This window comes from Mirounga leonina, unplaced genomic scaffold (genome assembly GCF_011800145.1).
Source record: "Mirounga leonina isolate KUSES-001 unplaced genomic scaffold, KU_Mleo_1.0 Mir_166, whole genome shotgun sequence".
In the NCBI taxonomy this organism is placed as follows: domain Eukaryota; kingdom Metazoa; phylum Chordata; class Mammalia; order Carnivora; family Phocidae; genus Mirounga; species Mirounga leonina.
The window spans coordinates 32,758,893-32,778,050 of NW_023270418.1; the positions used below are offsets into that span (position 1 = coordinate 32,758,893).

Sequence of the window (19,158 nt, forward strand, 5' to 3'; positions counted from 1 at the left end):
GGAGGCATCAGAGAACGCTTTCTCTGAGAAAGCTTTTAAAACTGAGACCTGAAGGATGCGTAAGAGATAACCTGGCGAGAAGGAAGTGATTAGCATATGTAGAAATCCTGAGGTTGGAAGGAATCTGACCTGTTTGAAGAACCTACCAACCACACAAAACCAAAAAAGCTAGGGTAACTGCAGAGAAGTAAGTGGAGGAGAGAATTAAAATCCTGACAAGGTAGTCAGGGGTCAGGTCAAGTAGGGCTTTATTCTGAAGACGGTGGGAAGGCACAAGTTTAGCAGAGGAGTAATATGCGTGAGCTATTAACAGTTGCAGTATAGAGAAAGGATCAGGGAGGGAGAGAGAATGGATTTAATGATGCAAATTAGGAGGCTATTGCAGTTATTTAGATAAGAAACGATGGAAGTATGGTTGAGAATATGGATAGTGGAATTAGGGAGGTTTTGAGAAATACTTAGAAAACAAAATTGTAGGACTTTGGTTCCTTGGATGTGTGGGAGGGTGACACAAGGTTTTCTCATGTGAATGGCTTGTGGTGTAATAGTCCTTTTATTGAGAATAAGGCACACTGAAGGAAGAGCAGGTATGGAGATTGAGGGGATGAGCATAAGCTCAGTTTTGAGTAAGTTTGGACAGATTGAATGTGAGGTACTTGTGAAACATCTGGTAGAACTGTTAGAACTGTTGAGTAGGTAGCGGACTATGATTCTGGACCACAGGAAGGGCTTTTTGGCATATACCTGTGTCTCGTTGGCATATTATGGTAAATGAAGTTGGGTAGACATGGAGTAGCTTACAGAGGGAATGAAGGGGGCCCAGGGAGGTATGAGGAAAATCAAGAGAGTAGTGATGTCTTAGAAGCCAAGGGACTGTGGTAATTACTGTTTATCAAGCACTGTGTTAAGTGTTAGTGTGTTTTTATTCATTTAATGCTTGTAACTATGAAGTAGGTGCTTTCATTATCTCAATTTTATAGATCAGGAAAACTACATAAGAAGGGGCTATATAATTTGTCCCAGACCACCAGATAATAACTGGAGAGGTTATTGGTTTTTGAACCCAGGTTTGTCTGGCTCCAGTTTGTATTCTTAAACAACATTTCATGGTGTATAAAAAAGAGGAGGGGAGTGGTCAGCTGAGGTGGATGCCACCCAGAGGCTGAGTATATTGAAGACAGAGATTTTCGTGGGATTTGGCAACATAGAGGTTAATGGTGATTTTAAACATTAGTTTCAGTGCATTTGGAGCAGAAGACATTTTTCAAAATAAGTGTGAGATTAAACAGAGACAGTGAATGAAGAGAAGTTTAAAGAAGTTTGGCTGTGAAGAGAAAAGGGGAGCAGGTCATAGCTGGAAGTTAAAGTGCAGAATCCAGAGAAGGTTCTCTCAGGTTTTTGTTTGTTACATTTTGTTTTAAGTTGGAAGAGGCCACTGCATTTTTTTTGTTAATGGTGCTATCATCTATTATTCCTTCTTCTGTCATCCTTCATATTTAATCAGTAGCTAAGACTTGATGGATTTCTCATATTCATATATATATTTTTTAAAGATTTTATTTATTTATTTGACAGAGAGAGAACGTGAGAGAGGGAACATAAGCAGGGGGAGTGGGAAAAGGAGAAGCAGGCTCCTCGCTGAGCAGGGAGCCCAATGCGGGGCTTGATCCCAGGACCCTGAGATCATGACCCGAGCCAAAGGCAGACGCTTAACGACTGAGCCACACAGGCGCCCCTCTCATATTCATCTTTATGTAGTTCTCACTACCACTCCAAACAGTTTGGACTCTTAGACTATTGTAGTAGTCTCTTCCTTGGATTTTTTTTGGGGGGGGATATTTTTACCGTTCTTTCTTTCTTTTTCTTTTTTTTTTTTAAAGATTTTATTTATTTATTTGACAGAGAGAGACACAGCGAGAGAGGGAACACAAGCAGGGAGAGTGGGAGAGGGAGAAGCAGGCTTCCCGCCAAGCAGGGAGCCTGATGCGGGGCTCGATCCCAGGACCCTGGGATCATGACCTGCGCTGAAGGCAGATGCTTAACCACTGAGCCACCCAGGCGCCCCTACCGTTATTTCTTAATATTGTGCTTCCAAGGTTCTGATCATGTTGGTCCTGTCCTCCGTAATATTCCCACTCTGTAAAGTCAGTGGTGGTGTGGGTAACTTTATTTTTAAGTTTTTATTAAGTAAACTCTACCCCTAACGTGGGGCTCAAACTTAAAACCCCGAGATCAGGAGTCATATGTTCTACTGACTCAGCCAGTCAGGCGCTCCTATGAACTTTAACTTTTCATGTGTGGATTAGTGAAAATAAAACTTACCTTTTGGGAAAAAAAAAAAAATTTTTTTTAAAGATTTTACTTATCTGTCAGAGAGAACACAAGCAGGGGGGACTGAAGGTAGAGGGAGAAGCAGGCTCCCCGCTGAGCAAGGAGCCCGATGCAGGACTCGATCCCAGGACTCTGGGATCGTGATTTGGAACTGAAGGCAGACGCTTAACCGACTGAGCCACCCAGGCATCCCTGGAAATTGTTTATAAATGCTTGGTTAACTTGAAGGGTTTTGCCATTGTAGGCACAAACTCCTTAGCCTGATATTCAGGCCCCAGTTGACTACTACAGTCTTACTAGCTACTCTTTTAAAGATTTTTTTATTTATTCATTCGAGACACAGAGATAGAGAGAGCATGAGCAGGGGGAGAAGCAGACTCTCCGCGGAGCAGGGAGCCTGATGTGGGGCTCGATCCCAGGACCCTGGGATCATGACCTGAGCTGAAGGCAGACGCTTAACCATTTGAGCCACCCAGGCGCCCCTTATTAGCTACTCTTAATTCATATATGTTCCAGCCAAACCAAACTACCTTCTTGGTTTTTTTCTACATACTTGTGCTATCTTGTCTCCCTGTCCCTACCATAGTTCTCATCTTCTAAAGCCCATTTGCAATACTGTTTCCTTAGTGTATTGAAGGCAACCTTTTCTAAATCCTCATATTTTTTTCTCCCTACCTCTTATGGTATCTAACTGGATACAAGATAAAAAATTTAATTGTCTTTATTATATGCTCCATGAGGACAAGTCATGACTTCCCTGGCACACACATAGCATAATACCATTTATATCATTGAGACTCACATTGCAGGTTGGTTAACTTTTCATGAAGACAAAGTATAGTGTAATAAAATTAATCTACTCCATTCTGTGGTTCAGTGCTGACAGTTATCAGAAGGGTGATGGTTAGGGCGCCTGGGTGGCTCAGTTGGTTAAGCGACTGCCTTCGGCTCAGGTCATGCTTGATCCTGGAGTCCCTGGATCGAGTGCCGCATCGGGCTCCCTGCTCAGCAGGGAGTCTGCTTCTCCCTCTGACCCTCCCCCCTCTCATGCGCTCTATCTGTCTCATTCTCTCTCTCTCAAATAAATGAGTAAAATCTTAAAAAAAATAAAAATAAAAAGAAGGGTGATGGTTAGAACAGAATCAGAGAAGGAGAGGCAAGGAATAAAAATTTGCCATATCTTGTTCTGGTTGTTAGAGAAAGGAGGAACAGACTACTCATTTCTTGAGACCATCTAGCTACCCTTGCTCTTATACTGTGTTCACTGGGCCACTTTCATAATTAGTTCGGTTCCCCTGTTTGTTGATGTTGGGAAATGGGCTTCCTGGATAATAGGCATGAGTATTCATAGTCTGTGCTAGGCGTTGTGAAGAAGTTAATTGACAGTCCTTTTGTCTTGCATGGTTGAGTAGTAGTAGCCTACCAAGATCCCTCCTTTGAACTTTAAAAGGACACAGAATGTCCATTTAATAGTAATAGTGTCTACAAACACTCTTCATGCGCAAAGGTTTGAACATGGTGTATAGAATGATAAAGTACCATTCTCCAGACCTTTTTCTTAGGGAAGCATTTCTTTGACTAGATCTTCCAGTTACAAATTCTTAAGAGTATAGTATAAAATATCTCTTATGCATAACACCTATCAAAATTGCAACTTTATATTTACTAATATTTACTTGAATTATTGTTTGATTGTCTGTTTCCCTTTCAGATTGTAAGCATCATTAAAGCCTGCTATGATGCCTTTTCTCACCGTTTTATCCCCATGCTTGGTACAGTATCTGGTCCACAGTAGGTGCTGGATGGATTTTTTTGTGTGTGTGAATGTGCATCTCTAAAATGCTCTCCCTCCAGCCCTATTCTGTCTTCTTGGTAAGCTCCTAATTATTCTCCAAAGCCCGCAGACATTCTTCTCTTGAGTTCTCCTCAGTTAAATTACTGAGGCACTTTATTTATTTATTTATTTATTTATTTATTTATTTATTTATTTATTTATTTATTTATAAAGATTATATTTATTTATTTGACAGAGAGAGAGAGAGAAAGCACAAGGAGGGGGAGCGGCAGGCAGAGGGAGAGGGAGAAGCAGGCTCCCCGCTGAGGAGGGAGCCCGATGCGGGACTCGATCCCAGGACCGTGGGATCATGACCTGAGCCGAAGGCAGACGCTTAACCAACTGAGCCACCCAGGCATCCCCCTGAGGCACTTTATATGCATTTCTGTTGTGGGATCACTTTGTGTTGTAATTATTTGACCATGAGTCTTTTCATCCAGCTAGAGTAGACTTCTTTAAGGCAAGGATCATGTCTTAATTTAAGTGCTCAGAAAAATGTCTATTGAATTGAACAAAATGTGTTGTGCACTTCTTAAAATATATAAATTTGTATAATATAATAACTGAACTCTAACAATGGGAAGAACCTTAGATTAGTAATCAGGAAGACTGTTATCCAAGCTTTATTTTATTCATCTGCAAGGTCTTTCTCAGTTCTGATAGTTTAAACTAGTTGTTTTCAAAGTGTGCTCCTTAACCACATCATCTGGGATCTTGTTAGAAATGCAGATTCTTAGGTCCTACCCCAGATTTACTAAATCAGAAACTCTGGGAGTGGCTGACTTCAACAAGCCCACCAGGTGATTCTGGTAGATGGTAAAGTTTGAGAACCACTGGAATTACTTTAGCAGTTTTTCTGTTTTCTGTGTGTTTCCGAAAACTATAATTAACTACCTTAATTTAAATTTCAGAGTTTAAAAGTTATTTTTAAAGCTTTTCTTCATGTGTTTTCTACCAGTTGAATTTGTGGACATTTTTTAAACTGATTATAGCTGTATAGCCATAGTGTCTGAATCACAGGCAGTCAGTTCAGAAGTATGTGGAAACTGCTGCTTAATGCTGCTTGCACAAAGCAAAGTATGTGCATGTGTATTTATATCTGTGTGAATGCACCACACACACACATACACACACGTGCTTTTCTCTCTGTCAGTGGAAATTTCTCCATGATGAGTGACTGAAGGAAGGGAGAGGTAAAGTACAGGCCTTTATGAGGCCAACTTGAATGAGTGGTATGGCAGAATAAGACATATCAAAAAGTAGAGGTTGCTTTTTTGCAGTAGCAGTTATATACATATTCATCTCCTATACCAACGAGCTTATTTAATTTTATTTCTTTTAATTCACGTATAGTTAACATATAGTATTAAATGAGTTTAAGGTGTACAATATAGTGATTACCAAGGAGCTTTGTTCGCAATAAATATTTGCCTCGGTGTTACCTGCAGCAGGTTGTTCTGGACTGAAAAGTGCTGATTGTTGTTATTCATTGACTTCCTGTAGAGGGAGTTGCACACTTTACTGATAGAAGCCATATAATAGCATATCTCAGGTGTATATTTTGTGCTTGGCACCATGCTAGGTGCTTCATATGTGGCCCACTTCCGCCATTGTTGTTTTGGCTTAGTACCTTGAGTTTAAATTTACTCTGTTAAATGGAATCTTTTAGAAATGGAATTCCTAAAAAGAACTCCTTTAAGATACAGTGTTGGTGCCTAGTTGAAAACTTCTAGGATTTAGTCAGTAGTATCATTTGTTCCATTTACCTTTTGTACCTTTAGTTATAACACATCTCAGACTTTCTAAATTGAAGAAACCTGTTTTTTTTAGTCTTTCCTTACATGGAGTTGCTTCTTTTTTTTTTTTTCTTCTTTAATTATTATAATTGCCTTTCTCCACATCTTTTCTACCTGTCAACTATTTCTTGATGTGGTTATCAAAACTATAAGTATTATCATAAGTTCAGAAATTTTGTTCTTTTTGGTTTTGTGCTCATTTATTCAACAAACATTGTCAGGCTTACTGTTGGTGTTTAATAAATGTGTTGGGTATACAGAAATGAATCTTATACCCTGTCCTCATACTGTGATAAGAGCCATATAAACAAATAATTATGCTATACTGTGATAAATGAAATTTAGGAAGTACAAAGTACAGAGGCAAGAGAAAGGAGCGAATGACTGAGGAAGAAATTCAAAGAGGTGGTAACTACTAAGTTCGGTATTGGAACGTGAAGTATCGTCTAAGCAGGTCAGAAGGCAAGGAAGGAAATTCCAAGCAGAGGAACCAGCATATCCAGAAGCACATATATATGAAACAGCATTACAAGATCAAAACAGCGTTGCCAGGAGTTGAGTGTTACTAGAACATAAGAATGGGAGGGAATCTGAGATGCGAAGAATCAATCCTGTAAAGTTATATGTACTTTTGCAGTTGGTAATGGGGATACATTAGAGGAAGTGTAAACATGGGGGAGGCTTGATTGTATTTCTTATTTATTTGTTTTAATTTAATTTAATTTTATTCTATTTTATTGAAGATTTTATTTATTTACTTGACAGAGAGAGACACAGCTTGTGTTCCACAAGCAGGGGGAGTGGGAGAGGGAGAAGCAAGCTTTCCGCTGAGCGGAGAGCCTGATGCGGGGCTCGATCCCAGGACCCTGGGATCATGACCCAAGCTGAAGGCAGACCCTTAACGACCTAGCCACCCAGGTGCCCCTGTTTATTTGTTTTAGAGAGAGAATGAGTGAGCGAGAGTTCAGAGGAGGGGCAGAGGGAGAGAGAGAGGCTTAAGCAGACTGCACTGAGTGAAGAGCCTGACTCGAGCTCAGTCTCATGACCCATCATGACCTGAGCCAAAATCAAGAATTGGAGGTTCAACCGACTCTGCCATCCGGGTGCCCCTAATTTTGATTTTTTTTTTTTTTTTTTTTTAAGATTTATTTATTTGAGAGAGAGAGAGCAGGTGTGCACATGAGGGGACGGGAAGAGGGAGAGAGAGAATCCTCCAGCAGACTCCCCACTGAGTGTGGAGCCCAATGCAGAGCTCAATCCCAGGACCCTGAGATCATGACCTGAGCCCAAACTAAGAGTCAGCCCCTTAACCGACAGAGCAACCCAAATGTCCCTAATTTTGATTTTTTATGTTAATTTTTATGTCTATGGTAGTATATTTAATTCACCAGTTATTGAGTGCACTTTATGAAAAACCCTACCCTACCAGAGATTCTTGGCTAATGTCATGAGGTATCAATATAGATTTGGATGACTTTTTATTGGGTAAAATTAGTTCAGAAACCATTTTATTTTAAGTTACTGTATGAATTACTTAATTTTTTTCTAGGCCTTTTACCTTACCCAAGTCAGAGGCTAATCATATAACATTCATTCACTTGGCTTGTGAGCTTTCTCAGTTTATCTCCCTGTGTTCGCAGTGTTACCCCCATGTTGTCTTCTGTGTCATTTATGAAAATATTAGGAACCATCCCAAACATTGTGTTATGGAGGACACAAACAGTTGGGGAGATCCATTTTCTTCTGTACTTTATTTCTTCGTTTTTTACCAGTTCTTCATATGGGACACAAAATTATTCCAGATTCTATATTTAAAAATTCTGGGGGTGCCTGGTTTGTTCAGTTGGTAGAGCATGTGACTTGTGATCTCAGAATTGTGAGTTTGAGCCCCACAATGGGTGTAGAGTTTAATTTAAAAAAATTGAAATAAAAAAAAATTGTAAAAATTCTGTACATGGCCTTATTAAAGGTTTTTATAATTCAAATAAATTATATTTTTTGCATTTCTCCCTTTATGGAATCCATGTGGCCATTATAATAGCACATTCAAGAAAGCCCCTCTTGATACTTGTGCCATCTTAAGTCAAGTTGGAACTTTGTACCAGCCGTGAGCCAAACTCCACTGGGTAAAAGTAGAATAGGAATTTCTAATGCCATGGTCAAGTGTGTGTGGTGGTTTTAGATGAAGTAAGGCAGCACATCTCTATGCTTCTCAGCCTTCCCTGTGTAAGAACAACCTTCTCATTTTTCATAGGTTGAGAATTTTCTAATCACCTGATGTATCTACTTAATTTGATGATAGACTTAGTTTTAAGACCCATCTGAAGGGGTGCCTGGGTGGCTTAGTCACTAAGCATCTGCCTTCGGCTCAGGTCACGATCCCAGGGTTCTGGGATCGAGCCCTGAATTGGGCTCCCTGCTCAGCGGGAAGCCTGCTTCTCCCTCCCCCACTCTCCCTGCTTGTGTTCCCTCTCTTGCTGTCTCTCTCTTTCAAATAAATAAAATCTTTAAAAAAAAAAAAAGAAAAGACCCATCTGAAAACAAAACTATTGGCTAAAATTTCTCAAACTTGTTCTATTGTAATAATCATTTGAATGACTGTGTATACCTGCCCATATTAGTAAAATTCATTGGCTTCTGCTAAAGCTCTAATGGGAATAAAATGGCAAGCTGACACATGTCCATTTGAATCAAAATCTGTTCATTTCACAAGCATCTGATAGGTTCATTGCCACAGGACTTCAAACCAGAAGCACTGGCTTAGCTGTGAAATAGCTTCTATTCAGTTTCTGAAAAGAAGTTCCTTTGGGTATAATGCTTTTTTATATGCTGTTAAAGTCTAAAAATAGTTTATTGGCTAGTTGTACTAAGGGATTAATTGATATTAAAAAGACTCTAGAATTGTAATTAAATACAGGGATAATACAAAAGACTTGAGAAAAATTCAAATAAGATTTTCCCATGGGTAAAATTTTGTTTACCTTTTTCCATACTGATCAGTCTTTTGGAATGTAATAGTGATGACTCTTCCACAATTTATTAATGTTTTTGCTTCCCTCAGCTTTGATAGAATCAATATTTTTAAGAGGACTTTCCCCCCTCTAGTGATAAAAGTTACGTATGCCTGTTAGGAAAAATACAAGAAAGTCATTCATCCCAAACTTAACCAGCATTACCATTTTAGCATATCTTCTAGTTTTTTCCCATGCATAAAAGTATTTTTATGTACCTGAGATTATGCTTGATATAATTTTATATCCTTCTGAATTTATCACTGTCATTTACATGTCACTAAAAACTCTTGTGAAAGTTTACACTGTGGACTCCTCTAGTTTATTTGTTCATTTTTCTGTTATTGGGCATTAGGTTATATTCACTTGGGAGGGGCATTCAAAAGAAAAACACAGTGAACTTAATTATGTATTTGTTTGTCTTTGTTTCTGAGTATATCCTTGTTCCTTAGAAGTGTAGTAATTGAGGTTATAAACATTAAAAAACTTATGGAAAAATTTAAACGTGCACAAAGTAAACAATGGTGTAATGAACTGTATACTTAATCACCAACTGCAAAAATCATTGACATAAGGAACTCTTCTTTCATCTGTGTCCTCCACTCCCTCTCAGTTATTTTGAATTAAATCCCAGATGCGTTTATTTATTTCATCTATAAATATTTCAGTTTTATATATCTAAGTTCTTAGTAAGTCAGTAGGAAAAGTAAAACTTACTATTTGTGAAGTATAATGCACATAACAGAAAAGAACATAAAACATAAACTTATTATAGTTCAGTGAATGATGAATACCCTTGTAGCTACTACCACTCAGTCAAGACTTGGAATTGCCACCACCTCAGAAGCTTCCTCATGCCCTCTCCCAATCACTAGTTTGTTTTTCTTCCCCAGGGGAGACTTCTAGCACTGTAATTAGTTTTACTTGATTTTGAGCTTTTAAGAAAAATAATATAGTGTATTCTTTTGTGTCTGGCTTGTTTTACCCAACATTGTGAGATTCATTCATGATGCTCTGTAATACAAAGACTTTAAAAGCATAGCCACATTACCAATGTCACAGTAAAACAATGAACAATTTCTTTCTTCTTTTTTAGATTTTATTTTTAAGTAATCTGTATACCCAGTGTGAGGCTTGAACTTATAACCCTGAGATCAAGAGCCGCATGCTCTACTGGCTGAGCCGGCCAGGTGCCCCTGAACAATTTCTTAATATCTTTATTATTCAAATTTCCCAAATCTTTTTTTTTTTTTTTAAGTGTTTGGTTATCTCATTTTTCAGACAATGTCCGTCCATATGTTTTGTATGTTGCTATGTGTCTGAAATCTGTCTCTCTCTTTTTAAAGATTTTATTTATTTATTTGACAGAGAGAGACACAGTGAGGGAGAAACACAAGCAGGGGGGTGGGAGAGGGAGAAGCAGGCTCCCCAGTGAGCAGGAAGCCCCATGCAGGGCTCAATCCCAGGACCCTGGGATCATGACCTGAGCCGAAGGCAGACACTCAACAACTGAGCCACCCAGGCACCCCTCTGCAGTCTCTCTTAACCTATAGGTCGCTTCTCCCCCTTTTTCTTTTTCTTTTCTGGTGGAAAAACGTGGTCACTTGTCTTACAGAATTTCCCACTTTCTGGATGTTGCTGATTGTATATCCATGGTGTCATTTTTTTAAAAATTGAGATATATGTAATGTACATTAGAATGCACAGATCTTGTGTTCAGTTTGGTGAGTTTTGGCAGTGTAGTCGTTATTCAAAACAGTATACAGAGAACATTTCCATCTCAATGGAAAGTTCCCTTGTGCCCATTTGCAGTTAGTGTCCCTTTCCATCCCTGTATCTGACTCGTATCATCATAGATAGGTTTTCCCATTTGGTGTTCATATATATGTGGAATTTTAGCACGTTCTCTTCTGGGAGGGGCTTCTTTCATGTAATACTATATTTTTGAGATTTGTCCATGTGTTTTCATAGTTTGTTCCTTTTTATTGCTGAATATATTCTGTTCTGTATGGATAGCACGATTTGTTTATTCTCTTTTTGGTGGACATTTAGGTTTTCCGTTTGGGGTATTATGATATTCTTATGCAAGTTGGTATGGACCTGTTTTCATATACGAAGCCATAATTGCTAGGTCATACGATAAATGTATGTGTAACTTTAGAGATTGTTAAACTCCTAAAGTGCTATTCCATTTTATACTCCATCCCACCAACAATGTATGAGAGCTGCCCTTGCTCCATATACCTGAGAGCATTTGTTTTTGTTTTGTTTTTTTAAGATTTTATTTATTTATTAGAGAGAGAGGGAGTGAGCAGGGGGAGGGGGCAGAGGGAGAAGCAGACTCCCCGCTGAGCAGAGAGCCCAATGTGGGACTCTGGCATCATGACCTTAGCTGAAGGCAGATGCTTAACCAACTGAGCCACCCTGGTGCCCTCATTTGGTTTTTGATATTGGCCATGCTAGCGAGTATGAAGTAGTATCTCATTATTTTAATTTGTATTTCTCTGATGGCTAATGATGTTGAATGCCTTTCCATGTGCTTATTGGCCATTTGTATATCTTCTTTGATGAAATGTCTATTCAGATCTTTTGCCCCCCTTTTTATTGGTTTGTTCATCTTTTAATTGTTGATTTGTAGATTCTTTTTTTTTTTTTTTAAGATTTTATTTATTTGACAGAGAGAGACACAGCGAGAGAGGGAACACAAGCAGGGGGAGTGGGAGAGGAAGAAGCAGGCTTCCCGCGGAGCAGGGAGCCCGATGCGGGGCTCGATCCCAGGACTCTGGGATCATGGTCCGAGCCGAAGGCAGACGCTTAACGACTGAGCCACCCAGGCGCCCCTGTAGATTCTTTATATGGATACAAGTTCTTTCTTAGATGTATGAGCCACAAATACTTTTTCCAGTCTGTAACTTGTCACTTTATATATTCTTTTTTTTTTTTTAAAGATTTTATTTATTTATTTGACACAGAGAGAGACAGCTACAGAAGGAACCCAAGCAGGGGGAGTGGGAGAGGGAGAAGCAGACTTCCCGCTGAGCAGGGAGCCCGATGTGGGGCTTGATCCCAGGACCCCGGGATCATGACCTGAGCCGAAGGCAGACGCTTAACGACTGAGCCACCCAGGCGCCCCCACTTTATATATTCTTAATGCTGTATTTTGGTGAGCAGAATTCTTTTTTATCATTCTTTTGCTTTTATGGCTTGTTACGTGCTTTTAAAAATTTGATTCTAGAGACAACCTTTTGAGGGGGAATATGGTAGTGTCCTCATTTTGCTCATTAGGAAATAAAGGCCTGAAGAGGTAAAGAGACTTGTCTTAAAGTTATATAACTATTAAGCTGTAGAGCAGGGCGCCTAGGTGGCTTAGTTGGTTAGGCGACTGCCTTCGGCTCAGGTCATGATCCTGGAGTCCCGGGATCGAGTCCCACATTGGGCTCCCTGCTCGGCGGGGAGTCTGCTTCTCCCTCTGACCCTCCCCCCCCCATGCTCTCTCTCTCAAATAAATAAATAAAATCTTTGAAATGAAAAAAAAAAAGTTGTAGAGCAAAGCCTGGAAATCAGGTCTTTTCAGGTTGAATTTCTTTCCATTACGCTACATTCTCCCTTTCTCTTTTCCCATTAACTGAAAATGATACTGTGCTCAGCTATTTTCTCTTTTCTTAAGAGTTCTGTGCCCTCTTTTACTTTGGGCCTTTGCATATGCAGTTCTTCTGAATTGAACACATTTCCTCCTCTCTTTAATTCTGTTTATCATTCAAGTCTCAGCTTAGATGTTAGTTATATCCTTTAGGAAATTTTTGACATCTCCCTCCTTTCCTGCTAGATAAGGTTCTCCGCTTCTCTTTTCTGCAGATAGCAAAATATAACCCGATTGTCTTTCTACTTATTCTCTATAGATTCTGAGGGCAGGAGCCATGCCACACTTAGTAACCAGCATATTGACAGTGTCTGGCACATGGCAGATGCTAAAAAAATGTCATTAATTCAATTAAATATAATTCCTTCCTGGGGCACCTGGCTGGCTCAGTTGGTGGAGCATGGGACTCTTGATCTCAGGGTCCTGAGTTCAAGTCCCATGTTGGGGGTAGAGATTACATAAAACAATAATAATAAACTACCTTAAAATAAATACACAATATGTACATAAATACATAAATAAATTTCTCTCCCTGACTACTTGTGATAATTTTTTTTGTACTCTGTACTTAAACCAAACCCTATCATGGATTTAATTTAGCATTTTTGTAGCATCATGAGGTTCCATTTGTGCTTGTTGAATTCCTGGAAGGATAACATATTTTAAAGTAAGGGTTACAAAAATTATTTTTTATTCCTAATATACGTAGGAAGTGTTTAAAATTATTGAATTTGAATATTTGACTAGCTTTAGGAAGTTTTCTTTACCCATCTACTTTTTTTTTTTTTTTTTTGAGAGAGCTCGAGAGCGAGTGGGGGGGGGGAGAGCAAGAGAGGGGGGTAGAGGGAGAGAGAATCTTAAGCAGGCTCCACGCCCATCATGGAGCTTAATGTGGGGCTCGATCTCATAACCCTGAGATCATGATCCAAGCCAAAATCAAGAGTCAACACTTAACGGACTGAGCCACCCAGGCCCCCCCCCCCCGTACTTTATTTTTATCCTTTGACTTTTACTACTGATATTGTCTTAAAACTTCAAAGTTAAACTGTATAATTGCCTGAATGATATTACATCTGAAAAACTAATTTCTGAATTTCATAGCTACTGTTTTTGTCTTTGAACAGCAGGCATTGACTCCATCTTTCATTCCTGAAGAGTAGATTCTTAAAAAGTAACTTGAAGAATTTACCGAAGTTGACAAGTGTTCTGTGGTTAGATTAAAAAATATTCTTAGGAAACATACACTTAAGTATTTAGGGGTGAAAGAGCCATGGTATATGCAGCTTACTACTCTTAGATGGTTTGGGACTAAGTGAGAAAAAAATATATATACATAACCCCCCACATATATCCACATATATATGTACCAGCAGTCTTCACTTTGCATGGTAGTGTGGGGCTATAAAAATTACCATGCAAGCTGAAACCACACAAGATGATCAACGGGAAAAATTATGAAGTGACCTTTTAAATTTTTTGTTAAGGGCGCCTGGGTGGCTCAGTCGTTAAGTGTCTGCCTTCGGCTCAGGTCATGATCCCCGGGTCCTGGGATCGAGTCCCACATCGGGCTCCCTGCTCAGCGGGAAGCCTGCTTCTCCCCCTCCCACTCTCCCTGCTTGTGTTCCCTCTCTCGCTGTCTCTCTCTGTCAAATAAATAAATAAAATCTTAAAAAAAAAATTTTTTTTTTGGTTAAAATATTAAAAAACTATTTCATTGTTGGTTATAAATGTATGAGGAAATGCAAAAATAGTAAAACTGATATTTGGTATACTTCTTTATTTAGGTACACTAATTTAAAGGATTAGAAACATTGAATATTAAAGTGTTTTAGGGGCACCTGGCTGGCTCATGCAGTAGAGCATGTGACTCAATATCTGAGTTGTGAGTTCAAGTCCTGTGTAGGGCGTGGAGCCTACTTAAAAAGCAATCAGTCGGGGCACCTGGGTGGCTTAGTTGTTAAGTGTCTGCCTTCGGCTCAGGGCATGATACCAGGATCCTGGGATTGACTCCCACATCGGGCTTCTTGCTCAGCAGGGAACCTGCTTCTCCCTCTGCCTGCTGCTCCCCCTGCTTGTGCGCTCTCTCTCTCTCTGACAAATAAATAAATAAAATCTTTAAAAAGTAATAATAATAAAAGACATTAAAAAACATATTGAGCAGTTTAAGTAGTGCTTGCCTGCTCTTGTCATATAACTTACAATGTGGAGCAAGTATCTTTTGGATGCCATGGCTTCTATCATTAATCCTTTGCACTTTCAGTGTCATGTAATATCTTTGAGAGTTCTTTTTTTTTTTTTTGCTGGTGTCACTTCCTCTGGGACGTCTTCATCCTTGTTGTCGTAATCACTTTCCTTATTTATGTTGAAAACTTTGCCTGTACTAAGTTCCTCTGATGCATGTAACTCCATTTATTTCCTATTCAGATTTTACTTCCAGTATTATCACTTTTCATTTCTTTGCTTTCTTTTCTTTTTTTAAGTAGGCTCCATGCCCAGTGTGGATCCCAGTGCAGGGCTTGAACTCAAGACCTGAGTTGAGATGAAGAGTCAGATGCTCAACCAACTGAGCCACCCAGGCACCCCTCATCTTTGCTTCATTTTCATCTTTGTAGGCCAATTCTCTCTCTTGATTGTCCATTTTTGTAAATGGGTTTATCACTGGTAGACTAGAAGGTAACACAACTACACACTATTTGCTGTTTGTATGTACAGAACTGAAAAACATGGCCAGTGACTCATCACTAACAGACTTTGAAAGAAGTGATGAGATTGGTTACTGATCATGATGCACATCTGTTGTGGACTGAGGAACCCACAGTAAAGTTTATATTTTATTCAACTACTCACAGTTTATATACCATGGTAATTAAAATTTGAAGGATGTTTTTGGGGGACTGGTGTTACTTAACTGTGGTAATTGAAATTTGTGCATATTGGGAGTATGCAAAACCAGTACTACCAGTATAAAGAGCATGTACAAATGAATACAAATGCTTTGATCTTTATAATGTTAGAAAAATTAACTCCTTGCAGGAAGATTTATGTTATTGTATTCATTTTTACTGACTTGTAGCTATGGTTTACAGGAAGAATCAGATGAGACTATATGTATATAAAAATCCTTTGTTAACCATGACACATCATAGAGAACGAATGTGTGTTATGGTTGGGCAACCTACATATAATAGCTCTAATATGGTGGTATTTTAGACATTTTACATTTATTAGATATGTTATTTGATTTTTAAAGCAACCTCTGAAGTTGGCAGTATTTTATACAATCTCATTTTATAGATGAGGAAACTGAGGCCCAGGGTTTATGTAAGTTTAGTAGGTAGCAGATCCAGAATTCAGAGTTAGGTTTCTTTGATACCAAATTCATATGTATTCTACAACTCCATTCTTTATGGGGGTTGTTGGGGGTCCTCCCAGAGACCCTTTGATAGTGGCAAAATTGAGACTAAAACATGAGGAAAAGAACATTTTAGTTAAATTTTAAGTTTATGAGGCTTTAGGTGGTTAGATTCAGGATAAATATTTTGGCAAAAATACTGTATCACTTGTGTGTATTTATTGTATCCTACCATGAGACACAGTATCAGGTTGCCTCACTCTTGGTGATGCTAGGTTTGATAACTTTGTTACAGGTATGACTGTCAGGTCTTTCCTGTAAAAATGTATTTTGTTCTTTGTACTTAGAAATAATTTATGAGGGCGCCTGGGTGGCTCAGTCGGTTAAGCGACTGCTTTCGGCTCAGGTCATGATCCTGGAGTCCTGGGATCGAGTTCCGCATCGGGCTCCCTGCTGAGCAGGGAGTCTGCTTCTCCCTCTGACCCTCCTCCCTCTCATGCTCTCTGTCTCTCATTCTCTCTCTCTCAAATAAATAAATAAATAAAATCTTAAAAAAAAAAAAAAAGAAGAAATAATTTATGAAAAAAATTGTGGGATGGTACTCTGAGATTCTCCCAAAAACTTTTCACTGATCATCTCTTTATTGTCCTTGCTCTGATATGCTTTAATCTATAAGAATTACCAAATAAATTTTTTTAAAGATTTTATTTTTAAATAATCTGTACAGCCATCGTTTGACTCGAACTCACAACCCCAAGATCAAGAGTTGCATATTCCACCAGCTGAGCCAGCCAGAAGCCCCCAAAATTACCAAAAATTTTAAAATTAAGTAGCATTTTTAAAAAAGATTTTATTTATTTATCTGAGAGAGAGAATGGGAGAGAGAGAGAGAGCATGAGATGGGGGAGAGTCAGAGGGAGAAGCAGACACCCCGCTGAGCGGGGAGCCTGATGTGGGCCTCGATCCTGGGACTCCAGAATCATGACCTGAGCCGAAGGCAGTTGCTTAACCAACTGAGCCACCCAGGCGCCCTAAATACATATTTTTTATTGTAGGAAAGAGAACTAGATGATCTCAAGAGAAAAGGTCCAAAGGCACCATTGAACTTTTATATTTTTATAACTTTTTAATTCCTAAATTTATCTCATTTTATTGTTTTTAAAGGTAAGAATCTTTTTTCTATTTTTTAAGAATTTAAAAAATTTAAAGATTTTATTTATTTATTTGACAGAGAGGGACACAGCGAGAGAGGGAACACAAGCAGAGGAAGTGAGAGAGGGAGAAGCAGGCTTCCCACAGGAAGCCCGATGTGGGGCTCGATCCCAGGACCCTGGGATCAAGACCTGAGCCGAAGGCAGATGCTTAATGACTGAGCCACCCAGGTGCCCCAGAATTTTTAAATTTTTTTTAAGAGGAGAGGAGGGACAGAAGGAGAGAGAGAATTTTTTTTTTTTTTGAAGATTTTATTTATTTGAGTGAGAGCACGTGTGCAAGAGAGAAAGGAGAGCACGAGCAGGGGGAGGGGTGGAAGGGCAGAGGGAGAAGTAGACTCCCCACTGAGCAGGGAGCTAAGGATGGACTCCATTCTAGAACCCTGGGATCATGACCTGAGCCAAAGGCAGACGCTTAACCAACTGAACCACTGAGGCTCCCCGAGGGAAAGAGAATCTTAAGCAGATTCCATACCCAGCCCCAATGTGGGGCTCGATTTCATGACTCCGAGATCATGACCCAAGCTGAAATTAAGAATTGAATGCTCAATTGACTGAGCCACCCAGGTGCCCCAGTATTTCCTAAATTATTTTAGAATTATGTATTCTTTTTTTTTTTTAAGATTTTATTTATTTATTTGACAGAGAGAGGGAACACAAGCAGGGGGAGTGGGAGAGGGAGAAGCAGGCTTCCCGCCGAGCAGGGAGCCTGATGCTGATGTGGGGCTCGATCCCAGGACTCTGGGATCATGCCCTGAGTTGAAGGCAGACGCTTAATGACTGAGCCACCCAGGGGCCCCTAGAATTATGTGTTCAATGAAGTATGTCAAAGGCACTATTGTTACAGTCTAGTAGAACGCAACACAACATACACATACACATTTGGCCTGTTAAAATTTTCTGAGTTTTTGGGGCGTCTGGGTGGCTCAGTCGTTAAGCGTCTGCCTTGGGCTCAAGTCATGATACCAGGGTCCTGGGATCGAGCCCCGCATCGGGCTCCCTGCTTGGCGGGAAGCCTGCTTCTCCCTCTCCCACTCCCCCTGCTTGTGTTCCTGCTCTCCCTATCTCTCTCTCTGTCAAATAAATAAAATCTTAAAAAAAAAATTTTTTTTTCTGAGTGTTTTTTTTTTTTTTAATTGTCATCAGTAAGCAAGATACAGCAATCAGTTGTAGAAACTTTAAAGAGAAGACAGAAGTTGAGCTTTACTTGGTTGGTCTAGATGTACTGGCAAAAGAGTTATTTTATGGTTATAAGTAGATAGAACTGGGTAGATTGTGGTGATAGGAATTCAGGAATCAGGATTAAATAATGGCTTTTCTGGAAATGGTAAATCATGAACTGGTGAGGGAAGAGAGCCAAAGAAATCATAATTTTAGAAAGTAAGGTGGGAAAAGCACAATATAGAACTTACTTGTCTTTGGGGCGCTTGGGTGGCTCAGTCAGTTAGGTGTCTGCCTTCAGCTCAGGTCATGATCCTGGGGTCCTGGGATCAAGCCCTGCATTGGGCTCACTGCTCAGCGGAGAGTCTGCTTCTCCCTCTGCCCCTCCCCCTGCTCGTGCTCTCCCCTCCCCCCCAAATAAATAAAATCTTTAAAAAAAAAGGAACTTAGTTGTCTTAATATCTGAGTGAATTTACTGAGACCCACTGAGAGGGTGAGGAGGTAACTGTGTTGGGGGCAGGATGAAAGAGGGAGGGATTGCCCTAATGGTGGGAAAGGAAAACTATAATTGTTAGCTTTTAAGTTTTTGATGTTCTTGAAAAAGTCATGAGGTCATCATTTATAAGGAAAGATGGTAGATGGGAGAATAGAGTTTGGGAAAGGAACTTGAAACAGCATGTGTAGTATGAACTGATGCTACTGAATATAAAATGAGCAATACCAAGACTGTAGATTGGAAGTAACCATTTCTTCTTCTTCTTCTTCTTCTTCTTCTTTCTTCTTCTTCTTCTTCTTCTTCTTCTTCTTCTTCTTCTTCTTCTT

The 19,158-nt window shown here is 39.5% G+C and overlaps 1 protein-coding gene across 2 annotated transcripts in view; it reads left to right on the forward strand.

Moving 5' to 3' along the window:
• KDM2A (lysine demethylase 2A) overlaps window positions 1–19,158 on the forward strand; it is a 113,726-nt gene that overhangs the window by 11,487 nt on the left and 83,081 nt on the right. The window contains exon 1 of one of the 2 annotated variants that reach the window (XM_035013372.1): window positions 12,056–12,135. The exons of the other annotated variant lie outside the window; for it this stretch is intronic. The gene's annotated coding sequence lies outside the window, so the exon portion shown is untranslated. Of the gene's footprint in view, window positions 1–12,055; window positions 12,136–19,158 lie in introns of those variants that run through there. 2 annotated transcript variants of the gene reach the window in all.